Below are 27291 nucleotides of genomic sequence, written 5' to 3'. Positions count from 1 at the left end.
GGGTGGAATGGGTGATCCCGGTTTCGATTCCCCTCTATGGTGGTGGCTAAGTCCTATGTATAGTGGCATCGGTCCTCTTCCCAAATGTAGGCGGGAAGGGATCCCACAATGGCTAAATTCGAAGGGAGACAACTAGTACAAGTTATCCTGTCAAAAGTAGTCTTCGCCTGCAAAAGCTTCTGGTAGTGACGCTGTGGTGGGCTCCTCGATGACCTCCGTCCTGCCGTCTTGGCGGTCCTGGTCTTGTTGCACCGGAATGGAAACCTTTGCTTGATTCCTCGGGACTCCGCGCCTACGCTTGCCTCCTTAGCACCAAAGAGGAAACTGGTACACTGCGCCCGCTGGCGCCCGCCTGGCCTTGGTCGTCACGGCTCATGTCATATGAACCTCGCGAGGTGCAGCTTGCATACAGTACTCCCTACTCGTTTGTGCTCGCATTGCCATCGCAGTCGGTATTCTGTTGTGCTACGTTTACGATGCGCGACCCATCACAAATAGTTCACGATTGTAGAAGTAGACAATCACACACATTTGCTTTTCCTCGACTATGTGCAATTTGATGTAAGAGCGCACAAAGTTGTCGCTATAAAACTGTATGCGAAGCTTGAATACATCCCACACGATTCATCTGTCGTACCCGCTTCGGATGTTCGACCTATCGCACGTGTTCTTCTATGACCAAATGTTTGTGATGCGCACAACATCACAAACAGTCCATAATTTCAAAGTGTGTGTGATAAGGTGACTATCACAAACATTTAATAAGAAAGAACTGTGTGCGATGCTGTTGTTAATCGCACACGTTTTTTCTTGGCTGATCGTGTGTGCAGTGGAGATTGATCGCACACGTAGTGGATCCTAGAAACGTGTCTGATCTCCACGTCTATCACAGACATTTCACTTTCGCAAACCATGTGCAGTGTAATCCCTAATTTAAAAATCACATGTTTTGAATTTGAAAGTAGGCAATCACTTATTTCATTTCCAACCATGTTTATTACAAATATAGGTTCAACCACAAATGCATAATTCAATGCACAGGTACATATACTGAAGAACTACAGAAGCACCAAGTAAAGAATGATGAACCACAGTTGTACTAAAGACTGTAAAGAGAGAGGCGAAAGACATTCTGGTTGCTGGAGAAGGTGAAGCGGAATGCCCGTATTGTGCCCTCCTCCATGCGTAATGCGCGCACGACTCTAGGTCAACCCCTTGTGATGGCTACCCATCCATCCTTCACTGTCTTCATTATGACTTCTCGATGCTCATTGTAGTCTGGATGAAATACTTTAACCTTCATGGCGTGTCCACCAATCATGTACTTTGCAAGGTAATCTTGAGTGAACTGCTTCGGGAACCACTGCAAACAAAAAAGAATCAGACATTGTTGTCTAACAACTCATTATGGGTGAAAGTGCAATCATGCCCTTACAACATGTTTTGATGTTGATGACAATATACATGTAGGGGACTAACTATGTTTGTCAAGTGAATCTCAGGTGTTAGTCCCCGGTTCATCCAAAGTGTGTGGATCGTGAGCATATAAAGTGATTTTACTCAAGGATGAACTATCAAAATGATTACATATTTGTTTTCTTGAGTATAGGATCTCGCACTATTAAGAGGGGATCGATAGGGTTAGTAAAATACTTGCTCTTGCCACAAATCTCCTTCCCAAAATTCATATATCACTATACTCTCTAGCTCATTCTGCCTATGGCCATGCCGGATGTCTGGGCTGCATGCCGGATATCCGGCCCGCATGCCGAATATCCGGGCCCTGCTATCTAGAACAACATATATGGTGGCATTTCCTTCCGGATGTCTGGGCCTCCATGCCGGATGTCCGGGCTCTTCATACACCCCAGATATCCAGGCCTCCATGCCGGATGTCCGGCCCAAGCTATCCAGAGAGCATCTTCAGATGCATGGGCCTGCCGGATGTCTGTCCACCTTGCCGGATGTCCGGGCCTTCCAGTACCGCCAGATGTCTGGGATCCGCCCCGGATGTCCGAGCCCTTTGTTCTGTTCTCTGCTTTTTGCCTCTGTCTACACATACTGCAATAGGCCAGATGTCCGGGCCCTGTCCTGGATGTCCAACCTATCCTGTCAGTTACACTACAACGGCGATATTTTCTCACAGACTATATATAGCCCTCTTCCCCCACGGGAGAGGGTTGACCATTCACTTTGAACAAACCCTAGAACACATTTCACTCTCTCTCACTCACTCACTCTTCCACACCAAATCTTAGATCCCTAAGGGATTTTAGGCAATTTGAGAGAAGTTGTCCGACCAAGTGAAAGATCCACTCCTTCCCCTTCTTTGCACTAAACGAATTCATGATTTGAGCAAGTCCTGAGCTTTTCCCCATCGTTCTTGTTACTCTTGGAGGTTGGAGACTCCTAGGCGGTAGGAGTCTTTCGGAGAGGAATCGACCATTGTGATTACCGCCGGAAAAGTTTGTGAGGGTTTGGAGACCACCCCAAGGTCTACCACTAGTGGTTGAGAAACGCCTCCGTGGTGTTGTCTCAAAGGGAGAATAGGGTGAGCCTTCGTGGCGTTGGTGTGCCTTCGTGGTAACATCCACCTCTTTAACGGTGACGTAGCTTCCCTCCAAGGAAGTGAACATCGGCATACATCCTCGTCTCCCGAAGTTGCGGTTATTCCTAACCCTAACTCTCTACTTGTGGTTACTTGTCTCTTAGCTCTTACTTATATCATATTGTGCTTGCTTACTCACATATTTGTGTTACTTGTTTATCTTGCTTAGCTCTTAACATCATACTTGCAATTGTTAGGCTCACTCTCATATTCCGCATTATTGCCTAAAATTGCTTACTAATAATTAAAATTTGTAATTGTACCTATTCACCCCCCTCTAGGTCCATCTCGATCCTTTCAATTGGTATCAGAGCCTCGTGCTCTATTCTTGTGGCTTAACCACCCTAGAGCGAGATGAACCTCGATGGGACTCCCCTTGTTGCGGATCTGAAGAATACGGGCGCGGCTTCCACGGAAGCCAAGTCCTTCACTTCTGAGGATCTGGAACGAGCTCTTGCTAAGAAAAAGGAGGATCATGATGCTTCTCTTGAGGCTTTGGTCCAAATGGGAATAGCCACACTAACCACCATGCTTGCACCACTTTCTGGTGGTGCGGCCTCGAGGCCAGCTGTGCCTACTCCTTCACCTGGCCAACAACCTCCTAGTAATGAACACTCCAGTGTTCCTTGACTTTATGCAAGACCTCAAATAGAGAAACCAAATTATAACCCTCAAGGAAAACCTCCTTTACTTGATGACGCTACCGATCTTGCTTTGTGGAGAGTTGCTATGCAGGATCATCTTCGATATGGAAATGATGAGATGTTGGAGATCTTGGAGTACAGCTACCAAGTTGTTGACCTGAAGAATCTTAATCCAAGAGAGATATATGACAAGAATCTCAATGACACAACAACCATGTGCATAAGGAGAGGTATGACTGACAAGCAAAGGAGACCATACATACATATCACAAGTGCCAAGGAATTATAGGATAGCATTATGAGGACCAAGACCGGTACCTCCACTCTCCGGCTTGCTCAATATGAAATTGCCCAGGGTCAATTGCAAAACTTTTGTATGGAGAAAGGTGAATCTCCCAAGCAACTACTTGAGCGTCTCATGACTCTCACCGCCGGCATCGAGTCATGTGAATGTGACAAGACACGAGATGGATTCAACTTGACTAAGCGATTTCTCGTGGATAAGTTGCTTCATGCTCTTGCTTCGTATCATCACCAAATGGTGTGGGACATAAGACAACACCATGGATTCAAGGAAATGACTCTGGATGACATCATATCCACCTTCCAACTATTTGAAGAGTCAAAGGCAAATGCTACAAAACATCTTGCCATGCATGGTACCTCAACATCAAAAATCAATCTTGCATTGAAGGCCAAGCACGTATGTGAAGAAGAGCAAAGTGAAGAAGGAGAAGATGATAAGGATGAAGACGGTGATGAGATCGACTCCGATGAGAGCCCTTCATATGAAGACATTGCCCTCTTTGTCAAGAAGTTTAGCGCGGGAAAATTCAAGGGAAGATTCCAGAAGAAGAAAGTGAGAAAGTGTTACAACTGTGAAGAAGCCAACCACTTCTCAAACGATTGCCCCTATGAGAAGAGAGAAGATAAACCGAGGTTTCCCAAGAAGAAGTTGCCAAAGCCCTTGAACTCAAATCTCAAGAAGAGAGATGGGAAAGCAATGGTTGCTCATGAAGAACCCGATCCGGATGATGTTAGTGGTGTTTCCGGAGTTGCTCAAGATTCTCAAAACACCTTGAGGCTAGTAAACAAGAGTGGTGATGTTGTCACCTACAATTATACGAAGACTACAAGGGCAATGCTCACAAGTTCCTAATGGTAGAGACCATGGTAGAAGATGGAGAGGAACAAAACTCTCCTGACAAGGTCAAGGTAACCCCACAATCAAACCCTCCTCTCTTCACTCCTCCTACTCCTAGTGATGAATACCTTGATGCGGAGGATAATTATGATGATAATGATATAGATGACCCCATGTTTGCTAAATTAAATAATGGCATGTCCTCCCTCAACAAGGGGAGACCCATTAGGGGAAGTCCAAATAGAAAGTCCTAAGGGCCGGAACTGTAGGACTTAACTAAATAGAAAATCCAAACTGTAGGACAAAACAAAACTATGTGGTTTCTTTGATCAGAGGACCCCTTATGCCGAGCCAAGTCTCCAGTTGAGGAGTTCTCTGGTTGCTTTCTGGTGAAACTGAGGACAATATATCAGATGGCCATTCTCGAGAAATAACCATGAAGAAATGGCCATTCTCGAGAAATAACCATGATCCAAGTTTACCTAACATTCAAGCAGGGTTGATGATATGTTGAGGGCTGAGAATCAGAGAATCCTATGAGAATAGTATATTGTTTTGGCATATCTCATGAACATCCAGGCACCTTTATATTATCTTACATCAGGAGTTCAAACCCACATCATGAGTATGTTGGGCTATACCAGAAGGGCTTTAGATTCCAGAAGTCATATTTTGACTGCATTGATCGCCTTGTGTCATATTTTCAAAAACAAATTGACAAACCACCACCTGATGCTGGCCCTTCAATGTGAAATGTTGCAGCAATGGTACCTATGAAAAATAACTCAATAGAACTATTTGTCATTCTCTGATGAAAATCTATATAATCAAACATTGCATTCATATAAGCATTCACTCCAACAAGCATTCTAGCAATGAAAATACAATCAACGAATAAAGAAATAAAGAAAACAATAAGAAAAGAGGAAATAAAAAGCAAAACAAAACTTCAAGGAAAATCCAAATAGAAAGTCCTAAGGGCTGGAACTATAGGACTTAACTAAAAATTATCAAAAATAATTTTTGTCCTAAATAAAACTTAGCAGCAAAGAAGAATACTAAACTAATAACTTAACAAAAAATAAAATATAACATTATTAGGTTAACAAAAAGTATTTTGTAATATTCTTCAATAGCAAAAAGAATCAACTAAAAAGCTTTTATAAAACTATAGTTATGATCAAAGTAATATTAACTTAAAATTATATAAAATTTATGCAACTACAATTTTCATAAAGTAGTTTTCGTTAAAAACTTTAATAGAAAAAAGAATTAAATGAAAACTAGGCATGTATGCTACTATTTTTGAATCTGTTTAAAAGAAAACTAAAACTAAAATATCCTAAAAAGGTCTAAAACCAAAAATAGGAAAAAAAACAGACTTAGTCCCGGTTGGTGGCTCCAGAGCAATCCTACCATCGTACGATTTTCCGAGGATTGCAACGGTTGCATCAGGAATGACACCGAGGTACTTTCAGTAACCCGGTGGCAGGGCATGCCCCTCCCTCATTTGTGTAAGGCCTAGGCATGCCACAAGGAGCAACCGGACCCGCACTTCCTACAAAAACCGGACACGTTCCCTCTTGATACCCAGACACTACCATTAAGATGATGGCCTATCACTTTGAATATTCAATGCCCTAAACAGGTGAAAATTCATAGTGATAGTCCATTACCTTAATAAGAGTGTAATGAATACTGAAGCTTACTGCATCTGGACTATCCCACTATTTAAACAGGTTATGTTGCTTGTCTCTAGGCGAGGTGGTGCTAAAGTATAAATTAGGTTAGTCCCGGGCAAAAGGTATAAAACATAATATGTTTTTCATTAAAACATCATTTAAAAGCTTGAAATATCCAGGTTTGTCCTGGTTGGTGGCACAAACCGGGACTAAAGGCCTACCTTTAGTCCCGGTCCGAGCCACCAACCGGGACTAAAGGCCTGGGTTTCGCGCCCTTTGGGCTGGTGAAATTTATCTTTAGTCCCAGTTGGTGGCTCCAGCCGGGACTAAAGGGGAGTTTTAGTCTCAGCTGGAGCCACCAACTAGGACTAAAGGCCTGGGTATATAAACTGCGCCTCTCCCTCCCTCCCAATCTTCCCCCAAACTTCTCCTTTCTCTCTCGCACGATGCCCTGCCCCGACGCCGCCGCCGCCAGGCTGCCGCAACGCCCTGCCCTGACGCCCTACCGTCCCCGAGCCTGCTAACCATCGCCGGCGCCGGACCTCCTCGCGCGCCCTCCTCCACGAGCATCGCTGCCCCCGAGCCACTCCTTGTCGTCGGACCTCCTTGTCATCGTCGGCCCTCCAGCTCCATCGCATGCCACCCCAAGTGAGCTCCCCCTTCTCCTGTTGCCACTGCTCCGCTGCGTGTCTTGCTTGCCGCAGTATAGCACTGTTGCGTGGTCTACTTGCCGCGCGCTGCGGTGAGATTTTTTTTCATAGATTTTTTTTTCATGATGAAGTTGCTAAAACAAAATGAAGAACAATTTTTTGCATTAGAGTTCATTTTGTCTTTTTGTATGTTTTAACGCAAGCATCTTTTGGGAAATCTTTGAACATGAAGTAGGAGCATTTTGATGTCATCTTGCTGGTAGATTTTAGTTCATGCCATGTTAGGACCTGTAGTGAGTGCTACAAGCTTGTAAACTTGCTACCTATTCATTTCTGCCATGCCATGCTATTTTTCTCTCAAGTCTGAAACTGGCAGTATTAATACTTTGCATTTTGCCTTGAGGTTTGCAACAAACCTGTGCATTTTGGATCATGATTAGTAAGCGTGTTTTGTTGAGGGTAGTTAGTACATGCTTGCCATGTTGTTTGTTGCCATGAAAAACTGGTGTAGCATATATTTTACTTGCATCAATGGTTGCATCATGAATCTGTTTTCTGCCACTCTATGCAAATATCACTAAGTCTGACTCAGCCGAAGGAGGCCCCTTAGCAGACTAATCACAGTCCAGCTCTATCCTTGTTGCCTCAGTCGTCTCCACCATGTCAGCATACTCCGCCGACTCAGCTGTCTCCGCCGCGTCAGTGGACTCCGTCGGAGGAGGCCCCTCAGCAGAATCCTCCGCTGCCTCAGCTGTCTCCGCCGCCTCAGCGGACTCCACCGGAGGAGGCCCCTCAACAGAATTTGCCACGTTAGTTGACTCCGCCTCCTCCGCGCCTCTGCACCGCGGAAGAGATCCGCCACCGCTCCGGCGGCTAGCAGTACAACAGCGAAGAAATCTAGAGCAGGTACAAGCGTCAAGAAGGATCCTGCCAAGTTACCATACGACATGACTGAGGAGGAAAACAATGATATCGTGGCTGCCGATGTGAAACGCCAGCTTGCACCAAAACGTCCAGAACCAAAGGAGAAAATTGATCCGGTAAAAGTGAATTGTTGTCTGGATAACCTTATGCGACCATCACCGCCTCCGTCGCTATCACACTATGACCGATGTATTGTAAAGACATTTGATCAAGTGAAGCGATTGGAAAGTAGAAGTGGTGCAAGAAGTGGGAAAACAATCCCCAGATCAGCGAACATGAAATACAATCGTCCCCCCCCCCCCCGCTCAAGGTGTTTATCGATATCACTAATGATCCGGGGGTAGCGGCCGCTCATCCTGGTTACACTCTTGGTGATTACTTAGGTGATGAGGTACAGTTTGAAATGGCTGAGTTAGCCTTTAAATTCGAGCACGGGAAGCCTCTTGTCAGACCTGAGGAGCTCCCGCATCTAACAACACAAACGTGAAAGTTGCATCAGCGGTACATGAAAGCCTGCAAGGATGGGAGCAACAGTATCTACGTGGGAATTAAAGATTAGCATTTTTCAATGGAGTCGATGTGTTGTACATTGAATTTGATGAATTCTTTCAGTTATTCAATCAAGATGCCCTTGATAAAACTATCGTCAGTTGCTATTGTCTGTAAGTATTATTTTTGTAATTAAGTATCTAGCTCAGCTCGTTCATTGCATGTATAATTATCCTCACTATATTATGCAGATTGAAGATCCTCGAATGCAAAAGAGGACAAATCTATGACATTGGGTTCATTAACCCAAATACCGTAAATGAATATACAGTACAACACATGACCGAGGATACAGAGAAATACTTGCTAAAGGTGTTATTTCAACAAACAAACCAGAAGGGAAATACTATTTCCTTACAACTTCGGGTGAGTGTTACTGTCTTGTGCACATTCTGTTTCGCTTACTAGAGGTTAAGTGTAATTGATGAGTTATGCGTGCACAAGTTCCACTTTATTCTGCTAGTCATTCAGCTTGACGCGGGAATAGTAATTGTCTTGGACTCGAGACATAAAGAGCCTAAGGAGTGGGCGGACATGACTGAAATGCTCCAGAAGTAAGTTCAATCATTATCGCACCATATCGGCAACTTTCGTTCATTTCCTGATATCAAGTAATCATTTTCTTTGCTGGGCAGGGATTGGAAAGAGTTCACCACGCAGGCTATGGGTGAATGGAAAAAGGAGCTGCGATTTTCACACCCCAAAGTAAATAGTACTAGCTAGTTCCGCGCATCTCTCATTGATTCTAGTTTCAATACCATTATCATGCTTTATTATTATTTCGATTGAACTATATTCTTGTAAAGTGCTTGAGGCAGGCACCCAGGAACAATTTATGTGGATACTATGTTTGCGAGTTCATTCGCCAGACGACCTGTGAGCAGGGCAGATCTTTTCAACAACTTGAAGTACGTAAAAAATATTCACAATTTTATTTTACTACCATAAATTGTGTTGAGTTTCATATATATATATATATATATCCCCCTTCTTTAAATTAGATCCAACGGAAGCGGGAAAAACTCCTACCAAATGATCGCGTACGAGCAATTCAAGAGGAATTGGCGGGATTCTTTGTTAAAGAGGTCATACCTACACACGGAATATACCATCGGGATATGAAATGCGATTTTGGTAATTAGATATTAGCTAGCTAGGGATCGTAAGAGATGTTATATTGTATATATGCATGAACGTGTACTATATGTAGTAGTGTCGAAATAGATATACAAAAACTTGTTGTTTGATACGTCTCCGTCGTATCTACTTTTCCAAACACTTTTGCCCTTGTTTTGGACTCTAACTTGCATGATTTGAATGGAACTAACCCGAACCGATATTGTTTTCAGCAGAATTGCCATGGTGTTATTTTTGTGCACAAACAAAAGTTCTCGGAATGACCTGAAAATCAACGGAGATTATTTTTGGAAAATATAAAAAATACTGGCGAAAGAATCAAGGCCAGGGGGCCCACACCCTTTCCACGAGGGTGGGGGCGCGCCTGCCCCCCTGGGCGCCCCCTGCCTCGTGGGCCCCCTGGAGCTCCACCGTCCTCAACTCCAACTCTATATATTCGTGTTCGGGGAGAAAAAATCATAGAGAAAGATTCATCGCGTTTTACGATACGGAGCCGCCGCCAAGCCCTAAAACCTCTCGGGAGGGCTGATCTGGAGTCCGTTCGGGGCTCCGGAGCGGGGGATTCATCGCCATCGTCATCATCAACCATCCTCCATCACCAATTTCATGATGCTCACCGCCGTGCGTGAGTAATTCCATCGTAGGCTTTGTGGACGGTGATGGGTTGGATGAGATCTATCATGTAATCGAGTTAGTTTTGTTAGGGTTTGATCCCTAGTATCCACTATGTTCTGAGATTGATGTTGCTATGACTTTGCTATGCTTAATGCTTGTCACTGGGGCCCGAGTGCCACGATTTCAGATCTGAACCTATTATGTTTTCATGAATATATGTGAGTTCTTGATCCTATCTTGCAAGTCTATAGTCACCTACTATGTGTTATGATCAGGCAACCCCGAAGTGACAATAATCGGGACCACTCCCGTTGATGACCGTAGTTTGAGGAGTTCATGTATTCACTATGTGCTAATGCTTTGTTCCGGTACTCTATTAAAAGGAGGCCTTAATATCCCTTAGTTTCCATTAGAACCCTGCTGCCACGGGAGGGTAGGACAAAAGATGTCATGCAAGTTCTTTTCCATAAGCACATATGACTATATTCGGAATACATGCCTACATTACATTGATGAATTGGAGCTAGTTCTGTGTCACCCTATGTTATGACTGTTACATGATGAACCACATCCGGCATAATTCTCCATCACCGATCCAATGCCTACGAGCTTTTCACATATTGTTATTTGCTTATTTACTTTTCCGTTGCTACTGTTACAATCACTACAAAACCCAAAAATATTACTTTTGCTACCGCTACCGTTACTTCCATATTACTTTGCTACTAAATACTTTGCTGCAGATACTAAGTTATCCAGGTGTGGTTGAATTGACAACTCAGCTGCTAATACTTGAGAATATTCTTTGGCTCCCCTTGTGCCGAATCAATAAATTTGGGTTGAATACTCTACCCTCGAAAACTGTTGTGATCCCCTATACTTGTGGGTTATCAAGACTATTTCCTGGCGCCGTTGTCGGGGAGCATAGCTCTATTCTTTGAGTTACTTGGGATTTATATCAGCTGGTCACTATGAAGAACTTGAAAGACGAGAAAGCAAAAAATTTATCCCTCAACTACGAGGGGAGGTAAGGAACTGCCATCTAGATCTGCACTTGATTCACCTTCTGTTTTGAGTAAGCTTGCGACACCTAAACCTGCTTCTGCTATTAATTCTGATATGTCGCATGTTATTGATGATGCCACTTCTGCTATGCATGATACTTACGATGAAACTACTTCTATGCTTGATACTACTATGCCACTTGGTGAATTTCTTGATGAACAACTTGCTAGGGCTAGAGAGAATGAAATTATTGAAACTGATAATATTGATGAAAGTGATGATGATGACTCTCCCCCTAAATATGAATTGCCTGTTGTGCCTGAGGGCTATGTTATGGATGAAGAAACTGCTAGAGACTTTCTTGCTTGCAATGATAGGGGTGATCTTAAGAAATTATTAGCTAAGCTTAAACAAAAAAACTCTGAATGCTAGAATGAAATATGATCCTGCTTATGCTACTTCACCTATCTTTGTTACTGATAAGGATTATGAATTCTCTGTTGATCCTGATATAATTACTTTGGTTGAATCTGATCCTTTCTATGGCTATGAATCTGAAACTGTTGTGGCACATCTCACTAAATTAAATGATATAGCCCCCCTGTTCACTAATGATGAGAAAACTCGCTATTACTATATCCTTAAAATATTTCCGTTCTCATTAAAGGGTGATGCTAAGATATGGTTTAATTCTCTTGATCCTGGTTGTGTGTGTAGTCCCCAGGATATGATTTATTACTTCTCTGCTAAATATTTCCCTGCTCATAAGAAACAAGCTGCTCTAAGGGAAATATATAATTTTGTGCAAATTGAAGAAGAGAGTCTCCCACAAGCTTGGGGGAGGCTTCTCCAATTACTTAATGCTTTGCCTGATCATCCTCTCAAGAAAAATGAAATACTTGATATCTTTTATAATGGACTAACCGATGCTTCCAGAGACCACCTGGATAGTTGTGCTGGTTCTATTTTCAGGGAAAGAACACAAGATGAAGCTGAAATCCTATTGAATAATATGTTGACTAATGAAAATAATTGGACGCTTCCTGAACCAACTCCTAATCCAACTCCTAAGAAGAGGGGTGTTCTATTTCTCAGTCCTGAAGATATGCAAGAGGCAAAGAAATCTATGAAATAAAAAGGTATAAAAGCTGAAGATGTTAAGAATTTACCTCCTATTGAAGAAATACATGGTCTTAATTTACCGCCTGTTGAAGAAACATATGGTCTTAATCCATCACCTATTGAAGAAACACATGGTCTTGATAACCCGACACAGGTAGTAAAGATAAATTCTCTCTATAGATATGATAAAGCTGAAATCCCTCCTACCAAGTTTGCTAGCCAATGTTCGGATGAGTTTGATAACTTTATGGTTAAGCAAGAAGATTTTAATGCTTATTTTGGTAGACAATTTAAATACAATGCTTATATGATTGAACACTTGGGTGATTATATGTCTAGAGTTAAAGGTGAACTTAAACTCATTAGTAAACATGCTTCTATGGTTACCACTCAAGTAGAACAAGTACTTAATGCTCAGAATGATTTGCTAAATGAATTAAATAGTAAGAATAATGACTTTGCTGTTAGAGTGGCTACTAGAACTGGTAAAATGACTCGGGAACCTTTGTATCCTGGCCATCCTAAGAGAATTGAGCAAGATTCTCAGAGAAATAATGTAGATGCACCTAGTCCTTCTAAAAAGAAGAAAAAGAAAAATGATAGGACTTTGCATGCTTCTAGTGAACTTATTGCTGAAACACCTGAGAATCCAAATGATATTTCTATTTCTGATGCTGAAACACAATCTGGTAATGAACATGAACCTAGTGATAATGTTAATGATGATGCTCATGTTGATGCTCAACCTAGTAATGATAATGATGTAGAAATTGAACCTGTTGTTGATCTTGATAACCCACAATCAAAGAATCAACGTTATGATAAGAGAGACTTTGTTGCTAGGAAACACGGTAAAGAAAGGGAGCCATGGGTTCAGAAACCCATGCCTTTTCCTCCTAAACCATCCAAGAAAAAGGATGATGAGGATTTTGAGCGCTTTGCTGAAATGATTAGACCTATCTTTTTGCATATGCTTTTTGACTGATATGCTTAAAATGAATCCTTATGCCAAGTATATGAAAGAAATTGTTACAAATAAAAGAAAGATACCGGAAGCTGAAATTTCCACCATGCTTGCTAATTATAGTTTTAAGGGTGGAATACCTAAGAAACATGGAGATCCAGGAGTACCCACTATACCATGCTCCATTAAAGGAAACTATGTCAGAACTGCTTTATGTGATCTTGGAGCCGGTGTTAGTGTTATGCCTCTCTCTTTATATCGTAGACTTGATTTGAATAAGTTGACACCTACTGAAATATCTTTGCAAATGGCTGATAAATCAACTGCTATACCTGTCGGTATTTGTGAGGATGTGCCTGTTGTGGTTGCAAACGTTACTATTTTAATGGACTTTGTTATTCTTGATATTCCCGAGGACGATAGTATGTCTATTATTCTTGGAAGACCCTTTTTGAATACTGCAGGGGCTGTTATTGATTGCAACAAAGGCAATGTCACTTTTCATGTTAATGGTAATGAGCATACGGTACACTTTCCGAGGAAACAACCTCAAGTCCACAGTATCAATTCTATTGGAAAAATTCCATCAATTATTTTTGGAGGTTTTGAATTTCCTCTTCCTACTGCCAAGAAGAAATATGATATTCTTATTATTGGGGACGTGCATATCCCTGTTGAGGTAACATGGTGTTATTCAAAATTTCTCCGGTTCCATGTTATTCGGAATGAGTTTGTTAACAAGACTTGATCAACCTTGTTAGTGGATTCCTTTTGATGAGCATGAGATGGATGAAGTTAGAAGGCACAACCTTCTGTACCCTTTTTTTACTTTCTGTTATTTAGTTGAAATAAAGTAAAAATAGTATTTTTCTGTCTGTTTTCTGAATTATCCGTGCAATAAAAATATACCCCAAAAATAAAAGTTCTCCAAATGCCCTGCCAATTTAATATGATTTTTTCTGGAATATTTGAGAATATTTGGCACTGAGAACACAGCAGGGGGAGCAAGCACCTGGCCACGAGGGTCCAGGGCGTGCCCACCCCCTGGGCGCGCCCCCTACCTCGTGGGCCCACGGTGGCTCCCCTCCACTTATTCCTGCACCCACACACTTCTTCTTCCTCCCAAAAGAATCACTAGCCAGCTCAAGCACGAGTTCTAGCTCATTTTGCTGCGATTTTGATCTCCTTGCTCAAAGCACCTCTCACAAAACTGCTTTGGGGGATTGTTCCTTGGTATGTGTCTCCTCCATTGGTCCAATTAGTTTTTGTTCTAGTGCTTTATTCATTGCAAATTTGTGCTGCCTAGGTGACCATGTTCTTGAGCTTGCATGTCAAATTTATATGGTTCCAAGTAGTTCTAATGCATGATATAGTCTCTAGGCACTTGTAGGAGTAGTTGCTATCAATTTTGTTGAGCTTGGTTCACTTTTATTTGAAGTTACTAAAATATTCAGAAATTTTCAGAAAATGATGAAGAGATTTTTTAGGGGCTCTTCGAGCCGAAGCTCGAAGGATAAGCAAAGTGAAGAAGCGGAGAAGCCCAAATATAATCTGCCTTCCACCGTGGAGGTTCGGCCGTGTGAATGGCCTTGCGATGATTTCTTGGGAGCAGTCGAGATTTATGATGATTTTTATGAGTTGGCTGAGAATGCAGGCCTCACCGACTTCCTCCGCGACCAACGCGAACAGTATCTCTTACTCACCAATACCTTTGTGCAAAATTTTCATTTCCATTCTAGGAGGTCACCACCTACGGTGGATTTCTATTTATATGATGAGTATAAGGAGATGACCCTTCGTGAATTCTGTGAGGTTTGCAAGTTACCTTTTCCGGGTTTCATAGAGGAACCACATAGCAACGATGTGGAGGGGTTTATTGATACAATTGCTGTAGGGGAAAAGAGGAAGGTTTCCGACGCACGAATCACTAGCATACATTTTCCTGTTCTATGTTACTTTGCTATATTTGCTAGTAGCTTAATCGGTCGCGGAAACTGTGGAAACCTGAGTGTCCCTGATATTATTATTTTGTGCCATGCCTTGTTTCGTGATGATACATTTAGTATGGGCGCTATTGTTGCAAAGCGGTTAAATCTTCACCGTACTAAGGGCCCCATCTTGAGAGGCATCTTCGCCTCGCGCCTCGCTGCATACTATAACATACCTATTAGGCACTATGAGAATGAAGAAAAATTGCTGCCTACTGTTTTTCTAGACTATAAGAGAATGGTAGCGCATGATTTTATTGTTAAGAATAGGGAAAGGGCGCTTAAATACAAATTGTTATTTGATAAAAATTACCCTGAGACTATTACCTGGCCTGCTCCTTCCTTGTTTGATTTATCTGCAGGCCAGTATCTCGTTCCGCTAGCGACCATCCAAGCGTACCGGAACCCTACATCAGCCACAGAGCCAGAGCCGGAACCACAATTTGATCCTCAATGACAGTCTAATTACCAGTGGGATCCGGAGATGATTGCCAACCAGTGGCAATCAGAGGCTTCTTCTTCTCAGTACGATCCCAGCTACAGCTTTGGATATCCTCCAGGCCAGCCGTGGCAATAGACCAACTTAGGCCAAAAGCCTAAGCTTGGGGGAGTACGTATTTCTCACCGACATTACATTCATGTTCACACACTCAGTACTAGATGTTGGTGCTCATACTCTTTCACAGTACTACCATGCTAGTTTATTTTCATTTTTTTATGCTTTCTTCTTGTGTGTTTGATAAACCTTAAGAAAACTAAAAAAAATAGTTGTAGTTTTTAGCTAGTTTACTTTCTTGCTGTAGTAGTAGTAATTAAAAACAAAACCCAAAAAGATTTCATGTTCTTCTTTTGCTTGTTGGGATCTTTCCCGTGTAAATAGTTTTATTTCTTTTCTTCTCTTTGGGGGTCGATAGGAGAAGACCATGATTAAATTGTTGAAGTGACTCTTATATGCATTATTATTGATTTAACCAGGAGCCCATATTACCTTGTCTTCTCCTGTTTATTGAATGCTCGCAGATTCCAGCTTAGTCCAATGCACGTGCACTATTCTTATTATTTACATCATTCGGTCGTGCAAGTGAAAGGCAATTATGATGATATATGATGGACTGATTGAGATGACAGAAGCTAGTATGAACTCAACCTCTCTTGTTTTTGTAAATATGATTAGTTCATCGTTCCTGATTCAGCCTATTATGAATAAACATGTTTGCAATGACAATTAGAGATCATAGTTGCTTATGCCATGCTTAATTAGCTAGGAGCTTATAATGGTTTACCTTGCGTGCCAACATGTTATTAAAATGGTTGTGATGTGGTATGATAGGGTGGTATCCTCCTTTAAATGATTCAAGTGACTTGACTTGGCACATGTTCACGCATGTAGTTGAAACAAAATCAACATAGCCTTCACGATATTTATGTTCATGGTGGATTATATCCTACTCATGCTTGCACTCTATGTTTATTAATTTTAATGCATGTTCATGACTGTTGTCGCTCTCTAGTTGGTCGCTTCCCAGTCTTTTGCTAGCCTTCACTTGTACTAAGCGGGAATACTGCTTGTGCATCCAATCCCTTAAACCCCAAAGTTATTCCATATGAGTCCACTATACCCTCCTATAGGTGGTATCTACCTGCCGTTCCAAGTAAATTTGTATGTGCCAAACTCTAAACCTTCAAATGAAATTTTGTTTTGTATGCTCGAATAGCTCATGTATCAACTAGGGCGGTTCGTATCTTCAATGTTAGGCGGGTTATTCTCAAGAGGAGTGGACTCCGCTCCTCACTCACGAGAAAATGGCTGGTCACCGGGATGCCCAGTCCCATGCTTTATGCAAATCATATCAAAATAATTGCAAACAAAACTCCCCCGGGACTGTTGTTAGTTGGAGGCACTCGTTGTTTCGAGCAAGCCATGGATTGATGCTTGTTGGTGGAGGGGAGTATAAACTTTACCATTCTGTTTGGGAACCGCCTATAATGTGTGTAGCATGGAACATATCGCCATCTCTTGGTTGTTATGTTGACAATGAAAGTATGCCGCTCAAAATATTATTTATCTCTATTTCAAAATCGAGCTCTGGCACCTCTACAAATCCATGCTTCCCTCTGCGAAGGGCCTATCTATTTACTTTTATGTTGAGTCATCACCCTCTTATTAAAAGCACCAGCTGGAGAGCACCGCTGTCATTTGCATTCATTACTATTAATTTATATTGGGTATGACTATGATTGGATCTCTTTTACCATGAATTACAATGTTTAGTCAATCCTTGATCTTTAAAGGTGCTCTGCATTTATGTTTTGCAGTCTCAGAAAGGGCTAGCGAGATACCATCTTCTTATATCATATTATGATTGTTTTGAGAAAGTGTTGTCATCCGAGATTTATTATTATTGCTCGCTAGTTGATTATGCCATTGATATGAGTAAACATGAGACCTAAATGTTATTGTGAATATGGTTAGCTCATAATCTCTGCTGAAAACTTGAATGCTGGCTTTACATATTTACAACAACAAGAGCAAACAGAGTTTGTAAAAGTTTCTCTTTATCACTTTCAGTTTATCAACTGAATTGCTTGAGGACAAGCAAAGGTTTAAGCTTGGGGGAGTTGATACGTCTCCATCGTATCTACTTTTCCAAACACTTTTGCCCTTGTTTTGGACTCTAACTTGCATGATTTGAATGGAACTAACCCGGACTGACGCTGTTTTCAGCAGAATTGCCATGGTGTTATTTTTGTGCACAAACAAAAGTTCTCGGAATGACCTGAAAATCAACGGAGATTATTTTTGGAAAATATAAAAAATACTGGCGAGAGAATCAAGGCCAGGGGGCCCACACCCTTTCCACGAGGGTGGGGGGCGAGCCTACCCCCTGGGCGCGCCCCCCTGCCTCGTGGGCCCCCTGGAGCTCCACCGACCTCAACTCCAACTCTATATATTCGTGTTCGGGGAGAAAAAAATCAAAGAGAAAGATTCATCGCGTTTTACGATACGGAGCCGCCACCAAGCCCTAAACTCTCTCGGGAGGGCTGGTTTGGAGTCCGTTCGGGGCTCCGGAGAGGGGAATCCATCGCCATCGTCATCATCAACCATCCTCCATCACCAATTTCATGATGCTCACCGCCGTGCATGAGTAATTCCATCGTAGGCTTGCTGGACGGTGATGGGTTGGATGAGATTTATCATGTAATCGAGTTAGTTTTGTTAGGGCTTGATCCCTAGTATCCACTATGTTCTGAGATTGATGTTGCTATGACTTTGCTATGCTTAATGCTTGTCACTAGGGCCCAAGTGCCATGATTTCAGATCTGAACCTATTATGTTTTCATAAATATATGTGAGTTCTTGATCCTATCTTGCAAGTCTATAGTCACCTACTATGTGTTATGATCCGGCAACCCCGAAGTGACAATAATCGGGACCACTCCCGGTGATGACCATAGTTTGAGGAGTTCATGTATTCACTATGTGTTATGATTTGGTCTGGTACTCTATTAAAAGGAGGCCTTAATATCCCTTAGTTTCCGCTAGGACCCCGTTGCCACGGGAGGGTAGGACAAAAGATGTCATGCAAGTTCTTTTCCATAAGCACGTATGACTATATTCGGAATACATGCCTACATTACATTGATGAATTGGAGCTAGTTCTGTGTCACCCTATGTTATGATTGTTACATGATGAACCGCATCCGGCATAATTCTCCATCACCGATCCAATGCCTACGAGCTTTTCACATATTGTTCTTCTACTTTTCCGTTGCTACTGTTACAATTACTACAAAACCCCAAAATATTACTTTGCTACCGTTACCGTTACTTCCATACTACTTTGCTACTAAATACTTTGCTGCAGATATTAAGTTATCCAGGTGTGGTTGAATTGACAACTCAACTGCTAATACTTGAGAATATTCTTTGGCTCCCCTTGTGTCGAATCAATAAATTTGGGTTGAATACTCTACCCTCGAAAACTGTTGCGATCCCCTATACTTGTGGGTTATCATTGTTCGACCAAGCACGGAGAAAGAGAGGTCACTTCTCTCTATATTCATGATGATGTTGGTGTAATGGTTCCTTCATTGCTATATGTAGTAGCTAGCTAGCGTCGAGTTGAATGGAAAACATAAAATGAAAATGAAAACCCTACATGTAAAAGAATTGAATGATAAACACAAAAAGAAAAGGAGGAAACACAAAATGAAACCCATAAACCCTCCAAAACCCTAAACCCCTGCTTTCGAAAAAACAAAAACCCCAGCGCTTTCCAGGTTCTGACGCATGGCTGCCTTTTAGTCCCGGTCGGTGTTACCAACAGGGACTAAAGGTCCTGATGCCTGGGCTCCCCACAGCGGCCACGTGGAGCTCCTTTAGTCCCGGTGCGTAACACAACCAGGACTAAAAGTGGAGGCCTTTAGTCTCGATTGCTTAGTCCCAGTTGCAGAACCAAGACTAAAGGCCCTATGGAACCGGGACTGATGGCCCATTTTCTGCTAGCAAACAATCAAATCTGAAACTATCGTCGCCCCCAGCATCGTCGAGATACACATCGAGGAAACATGCAGAGCACCAACAAACCAAAATCCAGGCGAGTGCCCAGTCTTGTAGGCTTTGTGAGCGAAACACCATATTTGCAGAAGAGGCGCTTGATGACGTTGCATGTCATTCGAGGATGTTTCCCACGCCAACCTTGATCCAGATCTGACGCATTCCGACATTGTTGCTGGGCAAGAATGTCAAATTTGTCATTACTGGGCCAACAACGTTGTACCAACACCAATCTGTCCCACTTGTGAGCGCCGCCATGAGAGGCGCTTGACGATGTGGCGTGTCATTCGAGTATGTTTTTACACCAATCTGGATCTAGATCTGATGTTGTTGCCAGGGAAGAACGCCAAATTTGTTATTGTCGGGCCAACAACGTTGTACCAACACCAATTCGTCTTAGTTGTCAGCACCGCCATGAGAGGCGGTGAGGCCATGCACAGAAAACGTAAGCCCTGCCTGTCCGAAAGAACAGCAAGCAGACAAGACCATCAGCTCAACGGGCATCACCAAAGAGAACGTCACAGTGATTAGTAGGAAACCAAGGCCATCTTACTCGATGCAGCACCAACGCAACCAAACTGACGCTACTAGACGAAGATGAAGCCCTAGACCTATGGAACATCAGGGAGAGAAATGGGAGCCCTCCCCACTCCCCCCGCCACCGGAGCAGCGGATGGAGAGGGGGTCAATAGCTCTTGTGCGACACATTTCATGTGAATTGGAAGGAGTGTGGCGTAGTTGCCAGAAATAGCTTGTGTGCGCCGTCTTACATGGCAATAATAGCCCCAATACGACGAGGTGGTTAAAACACGGGTCCGGTATCAACGGGAGTGCGGTTAAGGTAAAAACAAGGGGTCAAACTAATCAATGTGTCTGGTGGTGGTGGGTCCCACTTGGCAGTGCATTGATTCCCCGCCTGACTGAACACGTGCTTCTCCTGGGCTTCTGCTTACTGCTCTCATCTTCGTTATCGTCGCCGGCGGCGGTGGAGATTTCGTCCACGGCCGCAACTGGGTATGTGGTGAGTGTATTCGGCACCATTCCCCTCTGTCTTGAGTAAGATCTGACCAAGTGAGCCTCTATTTGCCCCTGTTTTCCACGGGTTCCAGATTGTGGAGGTGGGTGGGACTGGGGAGCGGCGGCGGGGCGGCGTTGGGCTGGACGAGATGGAGCCACGAGAGAAAACGTCAACCAGGTAATCACCTTGTCCAACCTCTTCAACCCTGCGATGTGTGCCTCGTCTGCTATTGCTGCCTCACAGTGCCCGCCATTGATAAACAGGGGAAATGTTGCTCGGACCTTCGAATTCAGTGTTGAATTCTTACCATCTAAAGCAAAGCTAGTTGATGGTAGTGTGCAAGACATAGAGAGAGATACAATTGTGAAATGGGAGGTTGAATTTGAAGAGATTGATCCACAGGAAATACGGAGCATGGAAGAGAGGGCCATGAGGAATGTTGTGGAGAAAATTGGGGAAAACATTTTTTGGGGTCCAGAGCAAGAGGTAGCATTGTTACGGTTTGATAATTGGAAGGGTGAGTATGTGAGAATTGAGAATGGTGAAGAGATGGTTGACGAAATCGATTGGCAAGACGGCTAGGCAAGCAAACAAACTACCTTTCATGCAGAGCTCGTTGATCTGAAATCAGATTTTAAGGTTGGATATGTGCCCTCAAAGTTGGCTTCGCAGATGGTAGATGATGATTGGGCTTCACAGATGCAGATAACGCCCATGTGTACGGGTGAAGTGACAGTAATAGAGGGGGCGGATCAAGATGCAGAAGAGGGTTGTGATGGTGCTACAAGGGTAGTTTGTGTTGAATGGAATTCAGTACAATAAGAAGACACTACTGATTTGGTCATTGCACCAATGGCTGACACTGAGATGGCCAAAAAAATTGGCATTCCAGTAGATCCAGTAGATGATCAAGATGAGGAAGAGAGGGGTGAATCTAGTTTACCTAATGATGCTAACATAGATGCTTGTGAAGATGTGGATGGACAGCTGATCAAAGATGATGCAGATGATGTAGATGATGCACATGATGATGAGCTTGTAAGTGTGTATGACAAAGAAAATCGTGTTATTGAAGTAGGCAAGTTGTTCCCAAGCATGAACGAGTTTAGGATGTGTTTCAAGACTTATGTAGTCAAACATGAGTTTGATGTCAAGACTATGTGGACTGGTAGAAAGAAATTTTATGCAAGGTGCAGAAGTTTTGATGGAAGCCTCAGGCCTTGCAAGTGGTACATATCTACTAGAATTCAACCTGGTGGAAGTACCATCCGGGTTAATCAAATCCCAAATCCACATACTTGTATTACAAGTTCATAGGAAGTATCAACCATGACATCACAACTTTGGATTGCAGAAAATATCACTCCAATTTTAGCCAAGAAACCGAACACTACAGCAAAGAAACTTAAAGTCGACTTGGAAAAGCAGTACCCCATAAAGGTGAAGTATACCATAGTGTGGAAAGAAAAACAGAGGGCAATGAAAGAATTATATGGTGATTGGGTAAATACTTTAAGGATGCTTTATAACTTCAAACCAAAGGTGGAGAAGAGGTCACCTGGAAGTGTTGTGGAGATAGATACTGAGGTAACAGAGGATGGTAGAGTTCTTTTCTCCAAGTTCTTTATGGCTTTAAAGCCTTGCATATATGGCTTCAAGCAGGGTGCCATCCATATTTGAGCATAGACTCGTCTTTTTTGACTGGCAAATGGAATGGTCAATTGGCAACATGCAATGCTTTACATGGACACAACTGGATGTTTCCTGTTGCCATTGGTTTGTTTCAGTCAGAGACAGAGGTTTCATGGACATGGTTCATGATGCAGTTGAAAAGATGCATAGGGCCAGTGCCACCTTTGGCAGTACACACAGATGCATGTAAAGCGCTAGAAAATGCAGTGAAGAATGTTTTTCCTCATTGTGAGCAGAGGGAGTGCTTCGGCCATATGTGGATGAATTTGATCAAACAAATCAGAGGAGAAGAATTTGGGAGAATGTGGCCAACAGCAAGATCTTACACCAAACAGACACATTCATATCATATTGATAATATAAAAGCAGCATGCATTGAGTTTGGTCCATGGTTGAACACCTATCATTCTCTATTGTGGTACAGGTCAGGATTTAACACTGCCATCAAGTGTGACCATATCAACAATAACTTGGCAGAAAGTTTTAACAACAATATAAAGTAGTTAAAGAACTTGCCTGTGCATGACATGGTTTACCAAATCAGGATCATGATCATGCGCATGTGGGAATTGAGAAGAAGGATTTGGTGATTGTCTGGAAGGGGATAAGCTTCCTGTAGTGGTACAACAGGTGGTGAACAGGAGCAAAAATCTTACACATTTGTCTGTTGAAAAATCTTCATTGTGGGGTGCTGAAGTTAGAGATACCAAGACTGGAAGGAGGCATGTTGTTAACACTGAGTTGCACGACTGCACTTGCCTCGAGTGGCAACACACCGGGAAACCATGTGACAATGCCATACTTTTCTTGGCCTCCCAACCCAAGATAAACATGCACCCATATTTGCATGAATATTACTCAGTGGCAAGATTCAAGGCTGCATATGCAACTCCAATTCTAGCACTTACAGATCAGTCTAAGTGGCCTGAAGTGGAAATTAAATTTTCCATATGCCCTTCCTTAACAAAAAGAAAGGCTGGCAGGCCAAAAGAGAGTAGATTCAAGGCATGGTTTGGGAAAGGTGGGAGTGGTAAAAAGGAGAAGGGGAAGAAGGATGCAAAGTCAAAAAGGTCCCAAAAAGGTAATAAAATATATGCTAATTGTGCCAGGAACTTAGGCACCGAAAAGGATCTCCAAAATGTCGTTACACTCCTGAAAGGCCAAAGTATGTTTTATGTTTGTGTTTTTTTAATTTGCATGTTGTTTTTAATTACTAGCCAAATTACAAGCTTTGTTTTCCAGGACGAAGCGTGGAGGTCAACTGTAACATCCCAAATTTTCAATTTGGAATGTTATACAATTAGGCCATCATTGCATATCATATTTTATTGCATTTTGGCTTGATCTAGAAATTCTACGCAACTCAAGGACCCACGGAGAGAGTTGGGAATTTCGTTATTTTCATATTTGAGTTTCTCAAATTTTGAAAAGAGGATCGTTTGATTTTAATTATTTTCTCTTCGAATGTTTCTTTTATGAAAATAAAAGAGAGAGAGGATAAAATGACTTCCTCCAAATAAAGAAATATTGGAGATTTAATATTAAAATCAAATTAGAATTTTATTCGGAGTTTTATCGCTATTTTATTTGAATTAGGAAAAATATGCGTTTTTCAAAATTGCATTAGAGTCCCAAATAAATGTTCACCTTGTCCGGTAGATTTTTAGAGGACGGAGAAATTTTATTACAGGATTTTTGGAGTCCATTTAGTAGTTCTTTTCTTTGTTTTTCTGCGTGGAATTGTTTTAAAAAAAAGTGAACCGACTTAGCCGGGCCGTACCCGACCCGGACTCGTCCGGCCGGCCTCTTATAAGGCCCGCCCGGGACCCCCCCCCCCCAGCCCAGCCGAACCCTAGCCCCGCCGCCCGAGCCGCCGCCGCTGCCACGCGCCGCCGTCGCCCGCGTCGTCGCCCGCGCCGCCGCCGTGTGCCGCCGTGGGAACCCGTCGCCACCGCCCCGCCCGACGCTCGCCGGAGTGCGCCGCCACCGCCGGAGTTGCCGCCGCCCTCGCCGGATCTCGTCGAGGTAGCCGCCGCCGGTTTTGTCGAAAAACCGATTAGTTTTTTTTTAACCCTAGATATCTTTTTTTTCAGATCTGGTTCGGGTTTTTTCGGTTTAGTTATTTAGCGGACGTTCGTCCGTACGTTCCTTTTAACGAACAGTTTTCACTCGTTGACCGCAGATAGCGAACGTTCGTTCGTTAGCCTGTTCATCAGTTTTCTTTTTCTCGAATTTTTCGCGATTATTTTCAATCGCGACTTCTGATCCGATTTTCGTTTTAGTTTAACTTTTCGCTCGTTTATCAAATCAGGCGATTCAAGCGCCTAGAGTTTCGTCTCGAAGCCCTCTTTCTGTTTAATCAACTTAAACAAGTTTTTTCTACTGTAAAATTTGACTTTAGTCCAGATTAGTAATCGAAGCTTGTTTCTTTTGCAGTTTGAGTTTCGTTGCTTCGTTTGATTTGATTATTTTTGCAAACCGGAGTTCTTAAGTTGAACTTTCTAGTTAGATCTTCTTATTTGAGTTTTATCCATGCAGCTTTGCTTGATTGCTTATTGTATGCTTGTTTGTTTGCGATAGAGTACCCGGAGTGCGAAGCGTGCTACTACGAGTCTCTAGGTTTCACGGATCATCAGCAAGGCAAGTAACACTTTGATCATACCTCTTTACTACCCAGTTTTATTGCATTAGATCAATCCTCAAACAAATGCATGGTGAGGATCTGATTTAAATTGTGGGTTTGGGAAGTAGATGAGGTAGTACCTATTCACCTGTTAATTATCAAACCTATGGGAGTTACTTCTACATTGCTTATATTGCTATGCTATGCTCGTAGACGTGGTTTGGGTTTGTGTGTATTCATGACAGATGTGAGTAGTGTTAATTAATGCTTAACTTAAGGTGGCAACTTTAATACACATCTGGGTGGATTGAGGCACCTGGGGAACCCAGTGTTGCCTGTTTTTTTTGGAAATCCCGGGGTACCGTGTGATTCTCCTATGGACTGCCACCCAGGCTCAAAGGGATCATAAGATTATTCATGCTAGAAACTTCCGTGTGCAGCCACATGCCATTATGGGCTCTGGCGTAGTTGAGTAAGTTGTGGGAAACCTTTCCATGATGGGCTAGCAGATGTAGGGGATTGTAGGTGTACCGGCCTATCTATCGGTTAAGGGGACCTCTTCGGAAAGACTGTGTCTCGGTCATCTGTTTCTCAAACATTATGTAGTGTGAGAAATCCAACGGAGGAGATCGAGTCTTGTGGGGAAAAGTGCGCAAACCTCTGCAGAGTGTACAAACTAATCATGGTTAGTCGTGTCCCCGGTTACGGACATCTTGAGTATCTAGTTCTTGGATTATCATGTGGATCTCATCACTCTTAATATAATTTGATTGGGTTTAACGATGATGCTTAATTGGGATTGAGTTGGGTGAACCTTCTCAATGTTTAACAACTACCATGATAGTTAAATAAAATTTATTCCTTTGTTGTAGGGAAAATTGGCTTTCCACAAAACCTATTAACCATACAACCTCCACCAGCCATATATACATGTAGTGATAGCATTATTCTGTTCATTATTCTCTTGTGTTACATTGCTAGCATATTCCATGTGCTGACCCGTTTTCGGGCTGCAACGTATCATGTTGCAAATCCTCAAGTACTATATATGCGTGTCAGCATTACCGATCCAGGGATGACACTGATGCACAGAGATCAGACTGGTTGAGCTCTGGTCGCTACAAAGATGGTATCAGAGCACACGCTGACTGTAGGACACGACCACTAAGCTAAAGCCCTAGATCACTACTCTCTTCTCATTTCTGACTCCTCTCCATTTTCTACTCTTTAGGATGGCGGACGCAAGGAACAAGTTTGCACAAACGGATGAAGACACCCCCTTTGGACGACACTTGAAGGAAGTCACTAGGTACCTGAACATCGGAATACCAAGCTTCACCGGGACTTACAACACCACTTTCCCAGAAGAGGAGCGCTGGATGATTCAAGTTCAAATTCCAGGAAGGACGTTCATGCCAGTCACTGAGCCCATAGAGTTTTCCTTTGATGCACCTACCTGGAGTTTAGGAAAGAGCATGGCAGCCCACATCGCCATGGGACGCATTGGAGAAGTTTACCACAGGGATCTCAAGGATACTATCTACCAGATTTGTGGGCGCCGAGATGAGCAATGGGAGATGATCAGCACCAGGAAGGATAGATCGATTGCAGCTTTCATCCAGGAGTTAAACCAGCACATTCGATGCCAGGAGAACCAGATGTGCGCAGGCATGACAGATTTGAAGAAGGCGATGACAAGGATCACGGAGCTGGAGGAAGAACTCAAGGCTACACGCGAAGATTATGAGGAGGAAATTGTCGTACTAGTGGAGAAGAATGACGACCTGACAAGGAAGATCGGGGTATTCATGGGAGATCCCGCGCCAGGAGGACAAGACGACGATTCCACTTGCCCGGAGAACTACATCATCATCGATGAAACCGATTCGGACCCTGACGATAGCGATGATGACTATGTTGATGAAGCTGGAGCGGATATCATGGAGTCCTCGACCGATCAATTTTTCTAGTTGACCACCATATCAGTAGTAGTATTCCACCATGTATATACTATAGTCCCAGCACTTTTGTAACGATAGTTTTAGGCCGATTGTATGCCCTTGCTTGATTGATTGAGTGATATGATTGTGTTTGTCTCATGTGCATATGGGTAGTGTTTTCCCCTAGACCTCATTCTACTCTATTTTCTCATCTTTTCTAAACCCAGCAGATGCCTCCGAGACGCGACAATGGATTTGCTTTCCCACCGGAGCTCACTCAGTTGATCCAGCAGCAGAATGCATTGATGCAGATACTAGTCCAGAATCAGAATCATGGGAACAACAACAACAACCCACCTCCACCACCACCTGTTGATCACTTAGCCCATTTTCTAAGGCTGAATCCGCCAGTGTTCTCCAGTAGCACC

Source organism: Aegilops tauschii, chromosome 5 (genome assembly GCF_002575655.3).
Source record: "Aegilops tauschii subsp. strangulata cultivar AL8/78 chromosome 5, Aet v6.0, whole genome shotgun sequence".
NCBI lineage: Eukaryota > Viridiplantae > Streptophyta > Magnoliopsida > Poales > Poaceae > Aegilops > Aegilops tauschii.
Note: the sequence above shows the minus strand (reverse complement) of the source record.